This window comes from Pelodiscus sinensis, chromosome 1, assembly GCF_049634645.1.
Source record: "Pelodiscus sinensis isolate JC-2024 chromosome 1, ASM4963464v1, whole genome shotgun sequence".
Taxonomy (NCBI): Eukaryota; Metazoa; Chordata; order Testudines; family Trionychidae; genus Pelodiscus; species Pelodiscus sinensis.
The window spans coordinates 52,089,142-52,109,303 of NC_134711.1; the positions used below are offsets into that span (position 1 = coordinate 52,089,142).

Here is a 20,162-nt window from a genome sequence, read left to right on the forward strand (position 1 = left end):
GGTAAAATAATAGTAATAAAAAGTCCTGTTGCATTAGCTTTTCTTAGGGGAGCAAGCAGCTCGGGTGACAGAGACCGAATGGGTGACGAGTGACCCGGCGAGAGGTAGGGCTCAAGGTAGAGAGATGGGGAAACGTCTTGGGAAGAGGCAGAGCTTGACTGGTGCAGCGAATTCAACAGCGAGTGGATGGGGATGGTGACAAGTCAACTTTCCCCTTGGATTCAGCAGCCGGGTCACTGTGGCAGCTAGAGCAGCAGCACGAATCTGTGACTGGCATGATGATAATGTGCAACCTCTGCCGGAGGATTAGGGGCCACCTGTGAAATGTAAATTCGTGAAAGAAGCAGGCGGAGAAATCTGGGCATATTTGAGTCTAGTCAGCCCCCTTCCCCATGTCTTTCCTATGCTTCTTCAGTTAAGAACCTCTTCTTCTCCTCCCTACCTCTGCAGTCCAGCCATTTCTTTTCCTTAGAAAGGAAGCCTAGAGTAAATTTTTCTGTGGCCTGAACACTGAAACTGAATCATCATTTCTCATATGGGTGCAGAGAAGTGACTGCAAGTCACTGACATTATTGCAGCAGGAGATGCCATATATGTACTAAGGAGGGCATTGGATATATAGTCTATTAAATCCTTTGTAAAATGCAGATTTTTTTCTGTCACAATCTCTGCTCTTAGTATTAGTATTTAGTAATAATAATAATAATAATTAATAATATAAATAATAAGTTAAAATGAATGTTATGTTCTTCATCCTCAATATGAATTGGGCAAAAAGATCCAGCGCAGAAGATCTGTTTCTGTCACTAATTTATAGGAATTTTTTGGCATGTGAATGCCAAAAATGTATCTTTAATATTTATAAATCTTACTTATTTTCACATTATTGTTGCTGCTGTGCGGGCATCTTTTGGAGCCAGTCTGCATACACAAAGAAAGGTAGCACCATGTTTTATTTATCTGAGAGATAATTGCATGTATTTATAGTGATTGACTGCAAGTCGTTTTCGTGATCTCTTATTACAATTACAATCAAATTATTTCACCATTTCTATTTTAAAATGTTAGTTGCTCATCTTTTTCTTTGACATTTTATATGTAAATAGAGTAGTACTGCACGTAGACTGTAGTAACACCTGCTGGTGAAAAGTGAGATATTGTTTGTGGACTATGTCACTGCTGAGCTTTGCTAAAAGTCTCCTCAAGAAGATGAGCACTTAAGTGACGGTCACAAGTTGCAGAAGGAAAATGACAGTCTTTATGAAATTTAGCTTCCTAGGTGGAGTGCTATTTCATTATGTTTGAAAGCAAGAATTTGTCTTTGTGTATTAGAGATTATCTATGTAATTAATAAATACAATTAATTTAGTAAATAGAATGAAATCTGACTCATTGATATGGAGCTATACCTATCTCATAGAGCTGGAAGGGACCTTGAAAGGTCATTGAGTCCAGTCCCCTGTCTTCTCAGCAGGACCAAGTACTATCCTTGACAGGTTTGCCCCAGATCCTTAAATGCTCCCGAAGGATTAAATTCACAACTCTGGTTTTAATAGGTCAATGCTCAAACCACTGAGCTATCCCTCCCCTTTCCCTTAACCTAAGAAAGTTGTGTACAAACCTTAGTGGTTCAGGAGCCAAATTAGTGATCAACATTACTAACTCCCCTCCCTCCAATAGTGTGAATTCACTGTTTCATTTATTATAATACTATTCATCGGTAAGCAGTATGACAGGAAATATTTAGCTTTATATAATTTTCACACATATATGTTAATAACATAGTGAAAGTTAGCAGCATGGTAAAACCATCATGATTGAATAATAATTTAAATTGGTTAATAATAATAATAATAATAATTAAATAATGTAATCCAAAAAACCCCAGGAGACACATTAAGAAGCCAGTTGCAGCTCAGGAGCTGCAGTCTGAGTATCACTGAGCTAAGGTGTTTTTGCTAGTAATTGTATTATAGCCTATAAAAGTCTTAAATGGAATTCCAATTTGTGACCATAAGCCATTATGTAAATATGTATGACATCCAGTTCATGTCTTGTTCAGGCTGTGCGAGATAGTATCAAATTTGCATATGAAGGCTAGTACGGCAGATTCTCTCTCGTTGATTTCTGAAATTGTTTTGTAAGAGAATAGCCACCTTTAAATCCATTTTAATTGCCTGTGCAAGTTAAAATGTTTTACAACAAGTTTCTTTGTTAATCACTCTGTAAAAAAAATCAGATATTCAAAATGGTAACAAAAAAAACCTATGTCTAATGATAATTCTGGACATGCTCCTTTCTGGATATGCAGTATGATATAAAGACATGATCACATACATTTTTTCCACAAGACCCTGCCTCATCTAGTGCACAGAATGGAGGATGCTAACTTAGGGTCAGAGCTGTGATTAAAAATCCATGGCTGGCTGGTGGCAGCTGACTAAAGCTTCTACTTACGGGGCTGTTTAAGTGCAATGTAGATATTTGGGCTTGGGCTGGAGCCTGGGCTCTAGGATCCTATGAAGTGGGAGGGTCACAGATTTGGGCTGCAACTTGAACCTGAATGTCTACACCACAGTTAAATAATACCCTCTTAGCCTGAGGTCTGCAAGCTCAAGTCAGCTGGCATGGGCCAGCAGTGGATGTCTAGCTGCAGTATAGCAAGACCCTTAAGGTGTTGCTATTCAGCATTTTTTCTGTTTTCCTTACTACTGCACAATATTCAAACTCTGTCCTGGAGACAGAACTCATCACTATAGTAGCTCAGTGCATTACAATAATAACAAATGTATTAGATGGTTGAGCATAGGAAGATTAAGGTCAAAAGTATCCATTAAATTTGGGTGCCCAATCTGAGACAAGAAGAACCTGATTTTTTTTTCAGAATACTTGTCATTACAGGCAGTCCCCGGGTTACGTACAAGATAGGGACTGTAGGTTTGTTCTTAAGTTGAATCTGTATGTAAGTCGGAACTGGCGTCCAGATTCAGCCGCTGCTGAAACTGACCGCCAGTTCTGACTTACATACAGATTCAACTTAAGAACCCCAAGCTTCCCCAAGTCAGCCGCTGCTGAAACTGATCAGCAGCTGATTCCAGGAAGCCTGGGGCAGAGCAACTCTGCCTCGGGCTTCCTGTAGTCAGCGCTGGTCAGTTTCAGCAGTGGCTGACTTGGGGACGCCTGGGGCAGAGCAGCTGGGGTGCTGCTGGGTTGCTCCAGTAGCACCGCTCCTTGGCGCTACTGGACCAACCCAGCAGCACCCCAGCTGCTCTGCCCCAGGTGTCCTGATTCAGCCACTGCTGAAACTGACCAGCAGCGGCTGAATCAGGACCTGGGGCAGAGCAGCTGGGGTGCTGCCGAGTTGGTCCAGTAGTGCCCAGAGGGCGCTGCGGGACCAATCGGCAGCGCCCCAGCTGCTCTGCTCCAGGGTCCAAAACAAAAGCCTGGTCTGCTGGGGGGGGGGGGGCACACTAGCCGCGCCCCCCCCCCCAGCAGACCAGGGATACGGGAGCAGAGCCGCAGCAGCAGCGGGGTCCCGCGCCTCTGAGGCTTTGTCAGAGCAAAGCCTCAGAGGCACAAAGCCTCAGAGGCACGGGACCCCCCGCGGCTGCGGCTTCAGTCCCGGTGCCTGTGGTCTGCTGGGGACGGTCCCCAGCAGACCACAGGCACCGCGACTGAAGCGGCAGCAGCACCAGAGCAAAGCCTCAGAAGCGCGGGAACCCGCCCGGTGCCCCTGGTCTGCTGGAGACGGTCTCCAGCAGACCAGGGGCACTGGAGCAGCTTACGAACGGGGCTTTCTCGCCCCGGAGCTCGCAGGTAGCTATCCGCTACCTCGACCTCCGGGGCGAGAAAGCCCCGTTCGTAAGTGCGGATCCGACGTAAGTCGGATTCATGTAAGTCGGGGACTGCCTGTATATACCACTTCATTTGTTCAAAGTTCACATTGACTTCAGTTGTCACATAGTTCTCAGCACTCTGCAAATCTGACTCCGCGGTCTCAAGTTGCTCACCTGAAAATATAAGAGACTCTCAATTACTGACCATCTGTGAAAAATGTGGTTTGTGTTACTTGCCTAGCATCATACAGGAGCTCTGCTAGGTGGGAAGAGAATCCAGTTCTAAAGAGCAGCATTCAGCTGCCTTAACTTTGAAGCCATCCTTTCTCTTAAAAGTGCTCATCCTCTTGAGGTGACTTTTAGGTAAACTATCATTTATCTCATTTACCACCAATCTGCCCCAACTCATTCACTATACACCTTCCATCCCTGGCAACAAATGAAGAAGGGTGGGTACAGAAAAAGTCTCTTTCATTATACAGAGTGCTCCATCCTCAAAGAGGGCTGGTGCTGCTCACTGAATGAGGCAGAGGCCTGTGGAAAACATCACACATCATTATGTAATTCCAGACTGTATCATAATGTGTATGCCCAAGGGGAAAGTTGCATAGGCAGTCTTCATTCTGGTATTTCCTAGTACATATGCTTTACTTTGCAACCTTAGTAACATTCTTTCAACATATTTTTTTAAAAATCTAGAAAAATCACTCACAAAAATAAAACTGGAAAAATGGATGTCTAACCTGGCATCATATTGACACCCATATGAGTAATCACTAGGGTAAATAGCTTAAGTCCATAGATGTCTTATTCCATTAGCACAAGTGGAACTCATAGTCGCAGGATGGTGTCATCCTGTGTGGACTATCACCAGAAGAGGATGACACACACATTTTGCCAGTGGGTTTCAAATATATTTGCTGACTAGAATGGTGAGACTCAGGAATCTTGGGTTCCATTCCATGCACTACAGGAGAATGTTCTTTTCCTGCCATTCACCTTCAAGCATGACAGCTTCTGCCTAGTACTGTCCCTCCTGTTCCTGGCTCATTTCTATTTCTTCCCACCTTGGGCCTTTTTGCAGTCACATTCTCCTCACTTAGCTTGTCCCTATTTCACACCCACTCCCTGGATGAGTGTACTTGCCCAGTCATTCCCAGTTCCCACACCCCCTCCCAGCACCTTCTTCCCAGTCACCTTATTCATCCAGTCCCAGTTCTCCCTCCACATCCCAACTCATCATCAGATCTATCTGCCTCTCCTCCCTGGTCATCAGTCCTAGCCTACTTGACAAGTCTGCTCTCTGGTTCCTCATCGGATCTCAGTCTCCCTTGCTTCTCAGTTTCTCTCCTCAGATCATAGTCCCAGTCTCCTTGCCCAGTCAGTCCCAGTGATTTCATCTGACTCCTTAGGTATCCTGCTAGTCCCACTCTCCCTCCCTATCCTTAAATCCTAGTCCATCTGTCACCCGTGTCTCTCAACAGTTAAATCTCAGCTTCTGTCTTCCTGTCCCCTGCCTTTTGTCCCCACCTATTTCCCCTCATCTCTCACAAGGCTGATACTTGTCCTATTTGCATTTGAATCAGGTAACTCTCTTTCACACTTCCGGGCACTGGCAGCATAGTCATTGGGAGGACAGAAGAGACAGGCTTCCTGTTGATAGTTCATGGGCTTAGTCCAAGGCCTGATGCAGTTTGGAGCTACAATTGCAGGGAATTCCTGTTCAGTCCCAAGTTGGGGCATACTCAGTGTGGATGGAATTTTGGGGGGAATTTAGCTTCTAAGATCTAAGAATTCTCTTAGAACACAAGGAATCTGTGATTTTTTTCGGAAGTGTGTAACTTGGCCAAATGGAGGTTGATTTTCACAGGAATAGGAAAAAGTACATGCCTGAAGCAAAGACCACCTCTTTTCCTAATTTCAAAGCTTGGCTGCAGAGCCTGGGGACACTACCATTTTTGAAAAAAAAATTGCTAGAATTTTTTAAGATGGGGGATAAATAATGCATTTTTCTCTAGCTGTGATGTTGGACCAGCTGTTCTATTTTGCTGACATTTTCCAAAAAATAAATTCAGCCTGATATAAATACCTGTTAGGGAAAAATTCAGCCAAATGGTTTAAGTTTGCCAAAGTTGTAACAGCTGAAAACAGGACTTATAATAAAGTGTTCAGTGGCCTTATTCATAGGCTGTGCTACCAGTCCCACCTCGAATATCAACTGGTCAGCATATGATTGCTGTGTTCTGTGACTTTGGGAATTACTTATTGCAGCTGAGGTCACCGTTAATTTTTTGAGTTTCACTGCAGTAGCTACCCAGTCAAATGTGTTAGGGTTGACTTGGCACACGTTTGCCATTGTAATTGATATGAAGTGCCATATACACAGATGCTATCTATACATAACAGAAACCACTGTATTTGACAAATGAGGAGCAACAAATTGAAGAAGGTCCAAGCCCTGCCATTTTGTTGTGTATGTAGCTCAAGCCACAGACATGAATCTGAATATGGACATGTTAGTATGGCTGTGAGATCTGGGTTCAACAATTGTAAACTTAGATTTAGAGTGAAGTGTGTATGCTCAAATACAGACTTGGAAATTCCAGGTCTACAAGCCCAAGTTCTACATACCCGGGCTTAGTGTAGACATGCCAAAAGTATTTTGATTTTTTCCAAAAGTTGTGTGAGGAAAAGGAAGAAAATCCAGTGAAAAATGTCCTTCAGGGATGATTTTTGAATGTGTGTGTGTGTGTGTGTGTGTGTGTGTGTGTGTGTTTAAAGAAATCCTTTTTTAATCAAACCAACATGAAAAAGCAAAACACCGTTCATAGTTTACGTTCTGGGATTTTTGCCATTTCAACTAAATTATTTTAACAAACCTACTGTTAAGCTAAAATCTCAACCATTATTAGCTACCCTCTCCACTATGCTATCTTTTCATGACAATCATGCACTTCTTATATGATGCAATATAATTTTCAATAACTGTTGCTGTAACACACAACTCTGTTTACAGATTTATTTTGTTCTCTGAGAGAAAAATATTTATTCTAATATCTGATTTGGAAACAATAAGAAAATAGCAATCTTGGGCCATGCTGTAATGTGAGTTATTTATTCACATCAGAAAGTATGTATAAATATTTTGGTATCTGCATAATCTTCAAATGAATTTAGCAGGGAGATAGGACTTCAGTTTTAAAAATGAGAAGTATAGAGCCTGATAGATATGTCAAGGTAGTATTTTTGTTAAATCACCTTTTTTCTTTAAAGTTTGATATTTATCCAGCCAAATTGTCTGTGTGATGATTTTGTGGTTAAGGCACAGAACTGGTAGTCAGGAGAGCCAGCTTATTACAGGCTTCATCTGAGCTTTGACAATTTATATAGGACCCAATTCAACAAGTTAAACACATCCCTAGGTTTAAGCAAAAAGTCATTATTTTGACTTCAAGTGTGTGTGACTTGAAGACAATGGTACATTCATTGCTTTAGTCTTGTGTAATGGCTTCATTGCCTTAGACTATTATTTCTCTATACTTTAGTTGTCCTCTCACATACAGTAGGGATAATACACAAAAGTAATTATATTTAGTTTGTTTATAAAGAGAAATTGAGGGCTTCATATAGAACAAATCATCAATAGCTCTTTTGAAGAGCAGCACTTGAATTTGAGTATGTAGGCTATGCCAATGTGGACAATTTTTAATTTGCTAAGTGAAATATTTCTGACGACAAACTGAATCCTCATTATGCTTTTCATCAGGATCTTTTATTTAACACATTACTAGTTCTTGGCTGCAATCACTATATTAGTATTTATATTATACTCTATGAGAATATTGTGTATTAAAAAGGCATTGGGTTGGCCAATGTGTGGTTAAAATGTCAGGCTTCATTTACCAAGTATCAGACAGATTTAACATTCATATAAGATTATAATCTCTTCAATTCTGTTTTTTAAAGCAAGGATTAATTTTTTTCTTGGTATATAACTTCTATTTTTCAAACCAAAATAGATCCATTTATTCTTGTCAAACTGTATATAAATATTAAAAAAGAAAGACACTGAATGATATTAGTAAAGGTAATAGGTAATCTTTGCCTGATATATCCTCCCCTGTTAGCATGTGCTGATTCTATTACAGTAGTTGACTGAGGCAGGTGACTCATTACCCTACTTGTGAAAGGGTTATAGAAGTGGCTCTCTGAGAAGCAAGGCTCTAGAATGTGAGCTTACGCTGTCTTGAGCTGGCAACCCTAGTAACAGGCAACCTGGAGAAGAATGCTTAAGATAAAGATATTGTTAAGCTAATTCCCTTTTGGAAGTTTTATTGGATAGTTTTCATAATGTATGGACTGAGTCTGGGTATGTCTACACTACAGCACTAATTCGAACTAACTTAGCTAATTCAAATTAGCGCATCTAGACTTAAAAACTAGTTCGAATTAGCGTTTTGCTAATTCAAACTAGCATGTCCACACTGAGTGGACCCTGAACTGAGGTTAAGGATGGCCGGAAGCAGTGCCGGCAGGGCATCAGATTAGGACTTAGAGCATGGAGCTGCTGCCTCAGGCTAGCCGAGGGCTGTGCTTAAAGGAACCTGAACCCCACCCCGGACAGACAGTTCTCAGGGGTTCCCCGCTTGCAAAGCAGTCCTGGCTTTGAGTGCCCGGAGTACCCACACTGGGCACCTCACACCACTCGGTGTATTGACTACTATGATTAGAGTTCATAAAGAAAATTGCTAACAAAATTAAAATCAAATCGACTATTCAATTGTTATTTTAGTGTAAAGATAATTTTTACTATTACAAATCACAAAATAATTCCAGTTAGTTACAGAAAGAGCAATGGAAGCTTTACAAGTTACTGATTCAAAATTATGATGTATGGTAATTATTCAATAAAATGAATAATGTTTGAAGTTGAAATCCAACAAATTTAAAACTGTTCTTTTACTTCCCTTCTGTAAGCACGTTAATATAAAATTATATTATATATATATATATTTAATTTCTTGAACTTTTCTGTAAGTGTAATCTACACAAAATGACTTTGCCCGGTCAATAATGGGCCTCACCAGCTGGTATACTATATTTTTTCTTTTTAAAGCCATTTGTTCTTTGGCAATTACCTCGTTTTAAGATACTTGAGAAAATGTCTTATTGCCGGAGTTGTAGGCTGCACTGAGTGGTGTTTTCTGGCGTCCTGGAGTACGTCGTCAGATGCCCTTGACGTTGGTCAGTGCCAGCTGTTCCCATGATCCCTAGTGGGGGTCGGTGTTGGTGGAGGTGAGGGGAATGACTCAATCAAGTCCCTGGCAGCCTCAAAGGCCTCCAGAGTGGAGGGTTCTGGGAAGTCCCCCAGGGTACGTCTACACTACAGCGCTAGTTCGAACTAACTTAGTTCGAATTAGTTAATTCGAACTAAGCTAATTCGAACTAACGCGTCTAGAACTAAAAACTAGTTCGAATTAGCATTTTGCTAATTCGAACTAGCAAGTCCACATTGAGTGGACTCTGAACAGGGCTTAAGGATGGCCGGAAGCAGTGTCGGCAGGGCATAAAAGGAGGACTTAGAGCATGGAGATGCTGTCTCAGGCTAGCCGAGGGCTGCGCTTAAAGGGTCCCGACCCCCACCCCAGACACACAGTTCTAAGGGGTGCCCCGCTTGCAAAGAAGTTCTGGCTTGGAGTGCCCGGAGTACCCACACTGGGCACATCACACCACTCGGACATCAGCCTGGCTGCACTTGCCACAGGCTGTCATCCGGAGGGGGAGGGTCAATCAAGGAGCTTCAGGAGAGTTTCCACCCCGAGGAGCCTGCAGAGCCAGCCCAGTCGTCCCCATCAGGGGCTCGTACCCCATTCCTCCCTCACCTCTTTCCACTTACCCCTCCCTAGCCCCCCTTCCTGATGTACAAAATAAAGGACACGTGTGTTCAAAAATAGAAACTCTCTTTATTGAACAAAACTTGGGGAGACTGGGAAAAGAAGGTGGGAGAGGGGAAGAGAGAGGCTGGGAGAGGGGAGGGCAACTAAAAGGGTCAGGGGTTTGGACCAGGTCCCATATGAAGAGAGGCTAAAGAGACTGGGACTTTTCAGCTTAGAAAAGAGGAGACTGAGGGGGGGATATGACAGAGGTCTATAAAAGCATGAGTGGTGTGGAAAGGCTGCATAAAGAAAAGTTCTTCATTAGTTCCCATAATAGAAGGACTAAAGGACACCAAATGAAATGAATGGGTAGCAGGCTTCAAACTAACAACAGAAAGTTCTTCTTCACAAAGCAAATAGTCAACCTGTGGAACTCCTTGCTGCAGGAGGCTGTGAAGGCTAGAACTACAACAGAGTTTAAAGAGAAGTTAGATAAAGTCATGGAGGTTGGGTCCATGGAGTGGTATTAGTCAGGGGGTAGGAATGGTGTCCCTGGCCACTGTTTGTGGAAGGCTGGAGATGGATGGCACGAGACAAATGGCTTGGTAATTGTCTTCAGTCCATCCCCTCCAGGGTCCCTAGCGTTGGCCGCTGTCGGCAGACAGGCTACTGGGCTAGATGGACCTTTGGTCTGACCCAGTATGGCCATTCTAAGCTCAGGGCTCAGGGTCGGGGGTCTCAGTGGACCACCTTGATTTTCATTCAAACCTGCTCCTGGGTGGCCAGGCTGGCAGCTCTCCTGCCCTAGACGGCCACTTTCCTGTGCCTAGTGCGGAGGTTGTGGATGAGGTCCACGATGTCTACACTAGACCAGGTGGGCACCCGCCTCTTGCAGACCTGGGCAGGCTCCCGGGAGCCGCCAGCGTGGTCCCGGGAAGAGGCGGAGGGCTGGGTGGCAGCGGGTGGCTGGCTTGAGCCGTGCCAGGTGCAGGGTCTGCTGGCTGGGTGCTGGCAGCCTTGCACCTGGCATGGGCACCGTAGCCAGCCCGTGCCCCTTTAAGGGCTCCGGGGCCGGGAGGGGGGCAAAAGAGTTTCCCTGGTGGTGCCCAGAGTGGCCACCAGGGAAAGCTGGGGAGGGCTAGCCTCCCACTCGTTCAAATTAAGTGGCTACACAGCCCTTAATTCAAACTAGTTAATTCGAACTAGGCGTTAGTCCTCGTAGAATGAGTTTTACCTAGTTCGAATTAAGCACTCCGCTAGTTCGAATTAAGTTTGAACTAGCGGTTTGTATGTGTAGCGCCTATCAAAGTTAATTCGAACTTACGTCTGTTAGTTCGAATTAACTTTGTAGTGTAGACATAACCTCTGAGAGCAAGTTGATGCTGTCACTTCCTTAATGCAGTAGAGAGGGGGTCGGGACTGGATACACTTCACTCTTCTTAATGTTGCCATGATTTTAGAAATAACACTAGAAGATTTACCCAGCATTGCCCAAGTCCTTAAGGATAGGGGCTGATTGGTGTGGGGGGTGTAGGAGTCAGGGCAAGGGTGGGGATTTTGGCAGTTCAGGGCATGGAGTGAGGGGTGAAGTCAGGATAGGGGATTGGGAAGAGGGGACTCAGGAGAAGCGGTGGGAAGGGCTGCCAGCTGTTCCCTGGGGCTGGCCTAAGGCGGTGAGTGATATGCAGTCCAGCTGCTCCCTGGGACTGGCTCAGGGTGGTGGGGGCTATGCAGCCTATTCCACTGAGGGGATGTCAGGGTGGTGGAGGTGCACTTGCTTGCTGCTTCCCAGTGGTCATGCTGGAGTATAATTGTCCCTGATATCATTGCCCTCCCTTTGCATTTGGTGAGAAACAATTGCATTCCACCCTGGGTGTGTAAAAGTTTAACTGGTTAACCAGTGAACCAATAAGCTGATGCTTATCAGTTCCTGTTAATGGTTAAACTCTGCAACACTGCTAGGGAGTGTGGAGCTTGATACTTGCAGCCATGTAGGGCTGGGGAGCTCTTTATCACTCTTCCCTCCCTACTTTTACATTCCCAGGCAACATGTTTAACAGTGTAACCAGTAGAATTCTGATAGGTTACACAGTTACTATTTTTATACATTTTTTACATTCCTATGCCATACACACCCCACTGTCCTGGCACAACCAAACCTCTGCCTTGCTTTAAGCAAGTCATCTGATGAAGTGGGTATTATCCACAAAAGCTCATCCCTAATAAATCTGTTGGTCTCTAAGGGTATGTCTATACTACAGAGGGTTTTTTTTCGGAAAAATGGTTGTTTTTCCGAAAAAACTTCAGTTATGTCCACACTGCAATCGTGTTCTTTCGAAAAAAGAATTGAAAGAACAGAGGGTTTTTTCCGACAGCAGTAAACCTCTTTCTACGAGGAAGAAGGCCTTTTCCAAAAGAGCTCTTTCAGAAAAAGGTGTGTGGATGACGAAGAGGGTTTTTTTTTTCCCTCAAAAGAAGAGGCCTCCAGGAAATAACACAGGTGCTCTAGTGGCCACTCCATCCAAAGTAATGACAACCCTATAGTTCCTATCTCCTGGCCCCTTTTAAAGCTGCAGGTACCCTGGACAAGCCTTATGACACGAAGCTGGCCCTGGAGCAGCACCCTGACTGCGTGGCTCTCCCTGCCACAGGCCTGCTGACCCATGACACAGCCACAATATATTAATCTGATTATTGTTATAAGTCTTTGTTTGTAATAAAGGACATCTCATCTCCCTCTGTCCATCTTACTGTCACCAGAAGACCAGCTTCATTTTCATCCTTTTAAGACTTTGTACTATTTAAAAAATGGAATACTGAACAATTTGTAGGTTAGTTTTTCACTAAAAAGGTGTTTAAAGTGGCTTAAGGGACCACTGAATGCTGCTGAAATAGCAGCTTCCAACTTCAAGAGTTGGTTGTTTTTTTAAAGTTGTCATTTTTCCCTTCCTCCCATCACTGAACTGTCTCTCCAATGCTTCTTTTATCCCCTCACCTTGTTATCTTTGGCTTTTCTGCCTCCACATTTTTCCATCTCCCAATTTATGTGATAAAGGTATAGACATTTTTGTGTATGATTCACTGAGACAGTCTCCTATATCTGACATTGGGACTTGGTACAAATCTGTGACATCATCAAAAAGTCATAATCAGTTGATCAGAATATGGCTTCAGACAAACAGGGTCCATACCCAGACTCTAATAGTGGAAATTCTATGGTTTGGTATTAAAAACATGGTTTTAAGTCTCAAAGAGTTGGTTAGCTAACACTGAAATCCTGGAAAGGGGATTTGTACTTCTAAATCTCATCTTTCTCTTTTCTTCTATATGACTCTTATACACTGCATTTGAACAGCGTGATATCTGCTAGTCATGACAACAAACGTCATCTCTACAGGAGAACTAGTGGAACATTGCCAGTGCTGACTTTCGTTCCAATTACTGGGGTGATAGCTCAGTGATATTTGACTACTTGAACATCTTCCATTTCAGTTTTGCAGGACAAATACAGTACTATTAAAAAAAATCAGTCTAGCAGAAAGAGACTACATTCAGAAGTGGAGCGTTTTAAATAGCCTGCTTCCTCATCCTAGTTCCTTACATCTTTTGTTCTGTAACAAAGATCTGCTCAATTGGGGAGGTAAGTTAGTGTGTTTGGGGATTTTGTGTGTGTGTGTGTGTGTGTGTGTATGTGTGCACGCGCGTGTGCGCAAAGGTTATTGATGCAGTTGCTAGAAAACAAAATTTTCATAATATAGTCATATGTGCTAGAAATGTATCCAACTTTCATAAACTGTCTGGTTATTTGCACAGTACTTAAATTCAAAAAGCTCAAGGCATGTCTACATTATTTAGAAATAACAAAGTGAGTGTCCACACTACCAAGCCTGTTATTTCGAAATAACAGGCTTCTTATTTCAAAAGAATAACTCCTGCTTGTGAAGAGGAATAAGCTAATTTCGAAATAGTTACTTTGCGAATTATTATTTCAAAATAACTTATTTCAAAATAACCTGGTAGTGTAGACATAGCCTCAGAGATAAAGAGGGAACTGGGGGAACCATTGTATGAGTATTCAGATTTAGACAGTTAATTTTATCTTGAGCAGAATAACCAATAAGTGTAAAATGAGAGTGTAAATTGCATAGGAAAAATATTTCAAATAACAAACAAGGAAATTTACAGTGAAAACAGATTTCTTAATCAGTTCTATCAGGACTTACCAATGAGCCAGTGTTACCTGTACTGATCCATTATATCTGTTACGTTAATTTGTATGAACATCGACATGAGTATCACTGTAATCTGTGGTCTTAACCTGTGTGAATCTGTACCTTTTTCTTAGAATGGCGATGATGTCTTAAAAAAAGTGTTGTCTGTCATTAATACCCAATACTGAGAGAAAGAAAGCCCTTTTAGAAAAGGAGAAACAGACTTTCCTTGTATAGGATTAATGGCATAATATAGGGTACTTATTACTTCATTACACTAAAGTTGACAGCATTGGATTTCTGACTGATCATCTGTTTGTTAGCAAATAGCCATATTTTCATCTGTTATAGATTTTTGAAGAGTGAGTTTGTTTGTGGATTTGTTTGTGAAAAATAGTCATACTTTGTGATTGCCTACAGATACCAAATAGCCATATTTTCATCTGTTATAGATTTTTGAAGAGTGAGTTTGTTTGTGGATTTGTTTGTGAAAAATAGTCATACTTTGTGATTGCCTACAGATACCAAATTTTGCATGAACAACCCTGCCACTTAAATTAGCTGAATGTACTACTTTTTATACCAGAATATCCTGGGTGAAAGGTTTAAATAATTGTTTTTGTTTTTCATTTGAAAAAAGTATTGACTACTATGATTAGAGTTCATAAAGAAAATTGCTAACAAAATTAAAATCAAATCGAGTATTCAATTGTTATTTTAGTGTAAAGATAATTTTTACTATTACAAATCACAAAATAATTCCAGTTAGTTACAGAAAGAGCAATGGAAGCTTTACAAGTTACTGATTCAAAATTATGATGTATGGTAATTATTCAATAAAATGAATAATGTTTGAAGTTGAAATCCAACAAATTTAAAACTGTTCTTTTACTTCCCTTCTGTAAGCACGTTAATATAAAATTATATTATATATATATATTTAATTTCTTGAACTTTCCTGTAAGTGTAATCTACACAAAATGACTTTGCCCGGTCAATAATGGGCCTCACCAGCTGGTATACTATATTTTTTCTTTTTAAAGCCATTTGTTCTTTGGCAATTACCTCGTTTTAAGATACTTGAGAAAATGTCTTTTTTTAATACTTCTATTATGAATTTTGTATTTCCACCTCTCTTGTAAATCAGCCACTGCATTTGGGCATGCACATGGAGTAGTTGATTTTGAAGAGAAGTGCCACATAACAGAGGATAGGATAGCATAGTGATTGTTATGCAGTATTGTTATTTGCATCATAAGTGAGAGTGCTATATTAATGATTGATTTGGAATGCACAAGCCCACTCACCACGACAAGGTGATGATCTGAAGAGCGAGTCCAATGCAAAACAAGGACTCTGAAAAATCAATGGTGGACTGAAAAGGCACGAGAGCTCCAGCATCTCGCAGATATCAACAATATGAGAGGTTTCTTCAATGCCACCAAAGTTGTTGATAGACCAAGAAGCCATGGACTTAATCCCCTGAGATCAAAGGATGGTACCCAACTCTTGAAAGACAATGAAGCTATTGCTTCTCGTAGGAGGGAGCACTTTTACGAGCCGTAGTCCCAGAATCCCTTGACCGAATCCCTCAGCATCCACCTAGGGATGATCTTGCAATACTTCCTACCCTGAATGAGGTCCAAGCTGCCATTAAAGCGATGAAGAGCAACAAGACAACTGGACTAGATGGAATCCCTGCCAAAGTCTTCGAAGAAGACAGGCCAGAGCTCCACAAACAACTCAATTTCCTGATTCTCAAGGTCTGGAATAGGGAGCAGATATCGCGAGAGTTCAGAGAGATACTGATCATCAGTCTCTTCAAGAAGGGTGACAAATTGGACTGTGGAAACTATCACGGCATCTCCCTCTTGGCAACAGCAAGGAAAATATTAACTCAAATCCTTGCCAAATGACTCCTGCCATTCTCAGAAGAGATTCTTCCAGAGTCCCACTGTGGCTTCCGACCATTCCACGGAACAGTGGACATGATCTTCACCGCTTGGCAATTTCAATAAAAATATCACAAACAAAATCAAGGCTTTATACATGAGTTTCATTGACCTGACCAAGGAATTCGATTCAATAAATTGTAATAATTGCCCCATGGATCATCCTCTTAAAGATCGGTTGTCCCAGAAAACTCATCAACATTCTGAGGCTGTTTCATGACAATATGACTGCTGCAGTACTGAATAACAGCGGATCTCAAAGCAACCCCTTTGAGGTCAAAACGGGAGTCAAACAAGGCTGCGTCATTGTCCCAGCACTGTTCTGCATCTTTATCGCCATGACCCTCCATTTCATTGATGGCAAGCTTTCAGATGGTGTGAAGATTGTCAACAGAACTAATGGGAAGCTTTTCAACCTCAGGAGACTGAAGGCCAAAAGCAAGACCTCCACGACTTTGATCATGGAGCTCCATTATGCCGATGATAATATGGTTGCTTCTCTTTCCCCCATAGCTGTTCGGACCATCTTAAGTGCCTTCGCTGAAGCATACGAGAATCTAAGCCTTACACTGAACATCAAAAAGATGCACAACCAAAGTGCTTCATCAACCCTCGCTGACAGGACCATCTCATGTACCATCTATTAAAGTTAACAGAGAACTTCTGGAAAACATGGAGCATTTCCCATACATTGGAAGTCATCTCTCTGTCAGTGTTGACACTGATGCAGAAATCCAGCATTGCCTGAGCTGTGCAAGTTCTGTTTTTGCTCACCTGAGACGAAGAGTCTTTGAGAACTGGGACACCTCCTCAAAGAAAAAGAAAAAGCTCCTTGTGTACCACACAGTGATTGTTCCAACACTACTGTATGCATGTGAAACCTGGACAATATATAAGCATCACCTAAAGGCACTTGAACAATATAATCAACGCTGCCTCAGGATAATCCTAAATATCCGTTGGGAGGACAGGTGCATGAACACTAGTGTACTGGAAGAGTCAAACATGACCAGCATTGAAGCTATCATCATCTACAAACAACTTCATTGGACTGGTCACATGGTCCAGATGCCTGATCAGCGCCTCCCAAAACAGATTCTGTTTTTGAGCTGAAGAAAGGACGGAGGAGCGTTGAGGGCCAGAGGAAGCGATTTAAGGACATGTTGAAGGCAAATATGAAAAAGTGCGGCATCAGTGTCAACTTGAGAGAATCTTGCCCAGATCCGTCCCCAACGGAGAGCGGTAATCTGTGAAGGGTGGCGCAATTTGAGAGGTCCCACCACAATGCAGATGAGGAAAGGAGGAGAAAGAGAAAAGGGCTGCAAAAATTGCCCTGAGTCCCTCCAGTAGCCACCAGCACCTGACCTTTCTGTGATAAGACCTGAGGCTCCAGAATCGGGCTGGTCAGCCAGCTACAGATCCACAAATAGGAGGGTGACAGGAAGACATCCTACTCGTTATCGAGTGACCGCTGACAGATATTAATCATCTGTTCTGAAAGTAATGCATTTGGCCATTAATAAACCTACAACAGAATTTTGAGGTAAATGTTATATGGAAGTATTAGACATTATTAAGCAAACAGGACAAGAATTTACATATAATAACTCTTGGACTTTTAAAATTAGAAGTTCTTTTCATATAGTCACATTTTTATGCAGTGCATGAATTACTGACTTGTTACTGTGAGGATTCTCTTGAGAGCTGAGCTACTTTCTTTATCTTTTAAAGGAAAAATAAACATTAAACCAATGTTTAAAATACACAAAGAATTATATTGCCTTCACAAACATGAGACCTGGCAGATTAAATTTTGGTAATCAACATTAGTATTTTAAATGATGGAGTATAAAAATCTCTCTCAAAATATTCTGTAGAATTTTTTACATTAGGATGCAATAGTGATAGTTTTGCCATTTAAGAACACTTTAGACTAGAGGAGTCTGTTTATTGCAGTTTTTTTGTAAGATGTGTGATTATACTACATGAAGTTAGGGCTACTGAGAGGAAAGATTAATTTGCATTAGTTATGTACAGAAGATTCAGTAAAAGATAAATCTGACATTCTGACTTGTTCAACTATATTTTTTTTGTGGAAATCAGAAAGCTTTGCCTTTGCTGCTGAGAATGACATAAAATACATAAGCTTAAAGAAATGTTTTTGTTAAAACAACCCAAGAATGGTCATAAAGTAGGGATATAAGCGGCTAGTCGAGTAGTTGACTCCCTGATAAACATATGTTTATCAGGTAGTTGACTGACTACTTGACTAGTCGCTTCCCTTGCCCCCCCCCCCTTGCTGCCTCTTTTTAGAGCAAGAGGGGAGCAGGAGCACTATCTCCGCAGGGGAGCAGAGGCATAGCAGGGGACCAGGTGCGAGCAGGGAATCAGCTGTCCTGGCTCATTCCTGGTCCCAGATACTGTGTCTCTGCCTTTAAATGTTTTTAAAGCAGAGGTGCAGTGTCTGGGACCAAGTGCGAGGCGGGACAGCTGATTCCCAGCTCATGCCCCGTCCCCCACTGCGCCTATGCCTTTTAAATGTTGTAAGAGCCAGGCAGCTGTTACTGCATTTAAAAGGCAGAGCCTCAGTGTGGTTAGCTCTCTGGGCCAGGAGCTAACCTGCTGTAGCTCTGCGGTTCCCACCTTATCGACTATTGCAGTAATCAATGGAAATTCTATCGATTACTAGATTAGCTGATTAAATGAAATTTAACATCCCTATTATAAATCACAGCTATTTTAATTTTTGTTCAGTCTCTTATTGTCAAACGTTTTGTGAGTTTCTACAAATCAATTGATCATGTCTTTCAATATAGTTGAACCATGTAATCTTATTTTTTCCCATTGCTTTGTGATTATATTTGAAGATCTCAAAAGATATGGGTACTCTTTTTCTCCCCACTCCTCCCGTAACCCTTCATGGAATAATTAGTTCTGTTTCTCTCAAGCACACTTTAAGTGCACATAGCCTCAGAAGAAGTTTACCCTATTGTGTATTACATAAAATGTAAATAGTATACATGTATTACAAATAGATACAGATGGTTATTTTTATCCTCAGAATTTCTTTTTAGTTGTTCAGTAATTTAGAGGCACTGTAATTTGAAAACCAACAAATGGTTGACTTACTGGTTCTTTCTTGGAAGCATGTCCACTAATCCAACCCAGGTATTTGGCCTTTCACACTATATACAAACCAAACTTTGTCCCATCAACCAGTGGTATTTATTGGTAATGGTATATACCTTATATAATTTTAATAGGAACTTGATGCATGGTTGTGGTCTATCCAGCAAGAGTATTTCTGTTACTACAATATTTGTGCTTTAATATGTTCTCACAGTATACAGAGTATTTCCTTTGAATTTGGGATGGGGAATTTTGTTGTTCTTATACTATCATTAGCTGTAAAACTATATACGTTATTTCATTTTTGTGTTTTGTTTTTCTTGATCCATTGACAGTAGGCAGATGCTACCACCTATTCAGTTAAAGTTGTAAGCTGATGTTTGGTAATTGGCATAGAATATCACCCATTCTGTCATGTTGTAATATAGTCTTTCAAGACATGATCTTCTGTTCTCTTTCCAGAAAATAATTCAATTATCCAATTTTCAAAGAAATCATGAATAGATACCAGTAAATTAAGGAAGAAATATACTTGACCTGTTGTGAGTAGTGTGTGTTCATCTGTGGGGCGAATTAATCTTTTTTCTTTTCAGAATTGATCCAAGAACATTTGAAAATTCAAGTGGCTGCAGGGGAGGGAAAATCTGTACACACTCACATACAGTCCTGTGCAGATACACAATTGATATCTGCTTCTGCATCTGCTCTATATCCGTGGATCATTTTTGCAAATCTCCATGGATTTGCAGGGCTTTCCACTTAGAGACAAGGAGAGGGAGGGGGATGATAATAATTATAGTAACAAGGGTATGAGTGGAAAGGAAAAGAATATCTGGTTGTCATTCTCATAGAATGTATTGAGAGTGCTTATTCAGCTTTGGGAAAAAATGGTTCTGAGAGTACACTAGAGTGGATGATGTCCAAGGTAAATTTTTAATTTCCGAGAACACAAGAGCAATTACTTCTTCTCTTTGCCAAATAATTTAAATTTGACTTTTAATAGCCTAATGGGTTCTGACTAATAGAGGTTGGGAAAAATTGCAAAATACAAATCATAGCTTGATTGTTTATTTAAAAGAACATAATTTATCAGTGAAGACAAAAGCATAAAGTATTCTCCCTTCAAAAACTGCATCTCTTGATGCTTGAATTCTAACC

The 20,162-nt window shown here is 41.4% G+C and overlaps 1 protein-coding gene across 7 annotated transcripts in view; it reads left to right on the top strand.

The window, feature by feature from the left end:
* Positions 1-20,162, top strand: part of CNTN1 (contactin 1) — a 393,162-nt gene that overhangs the window by 22,797 nt on the left and 350,203 nt on the right. The gene's annotated exons all lie outside the window — the stretch shown is intronic.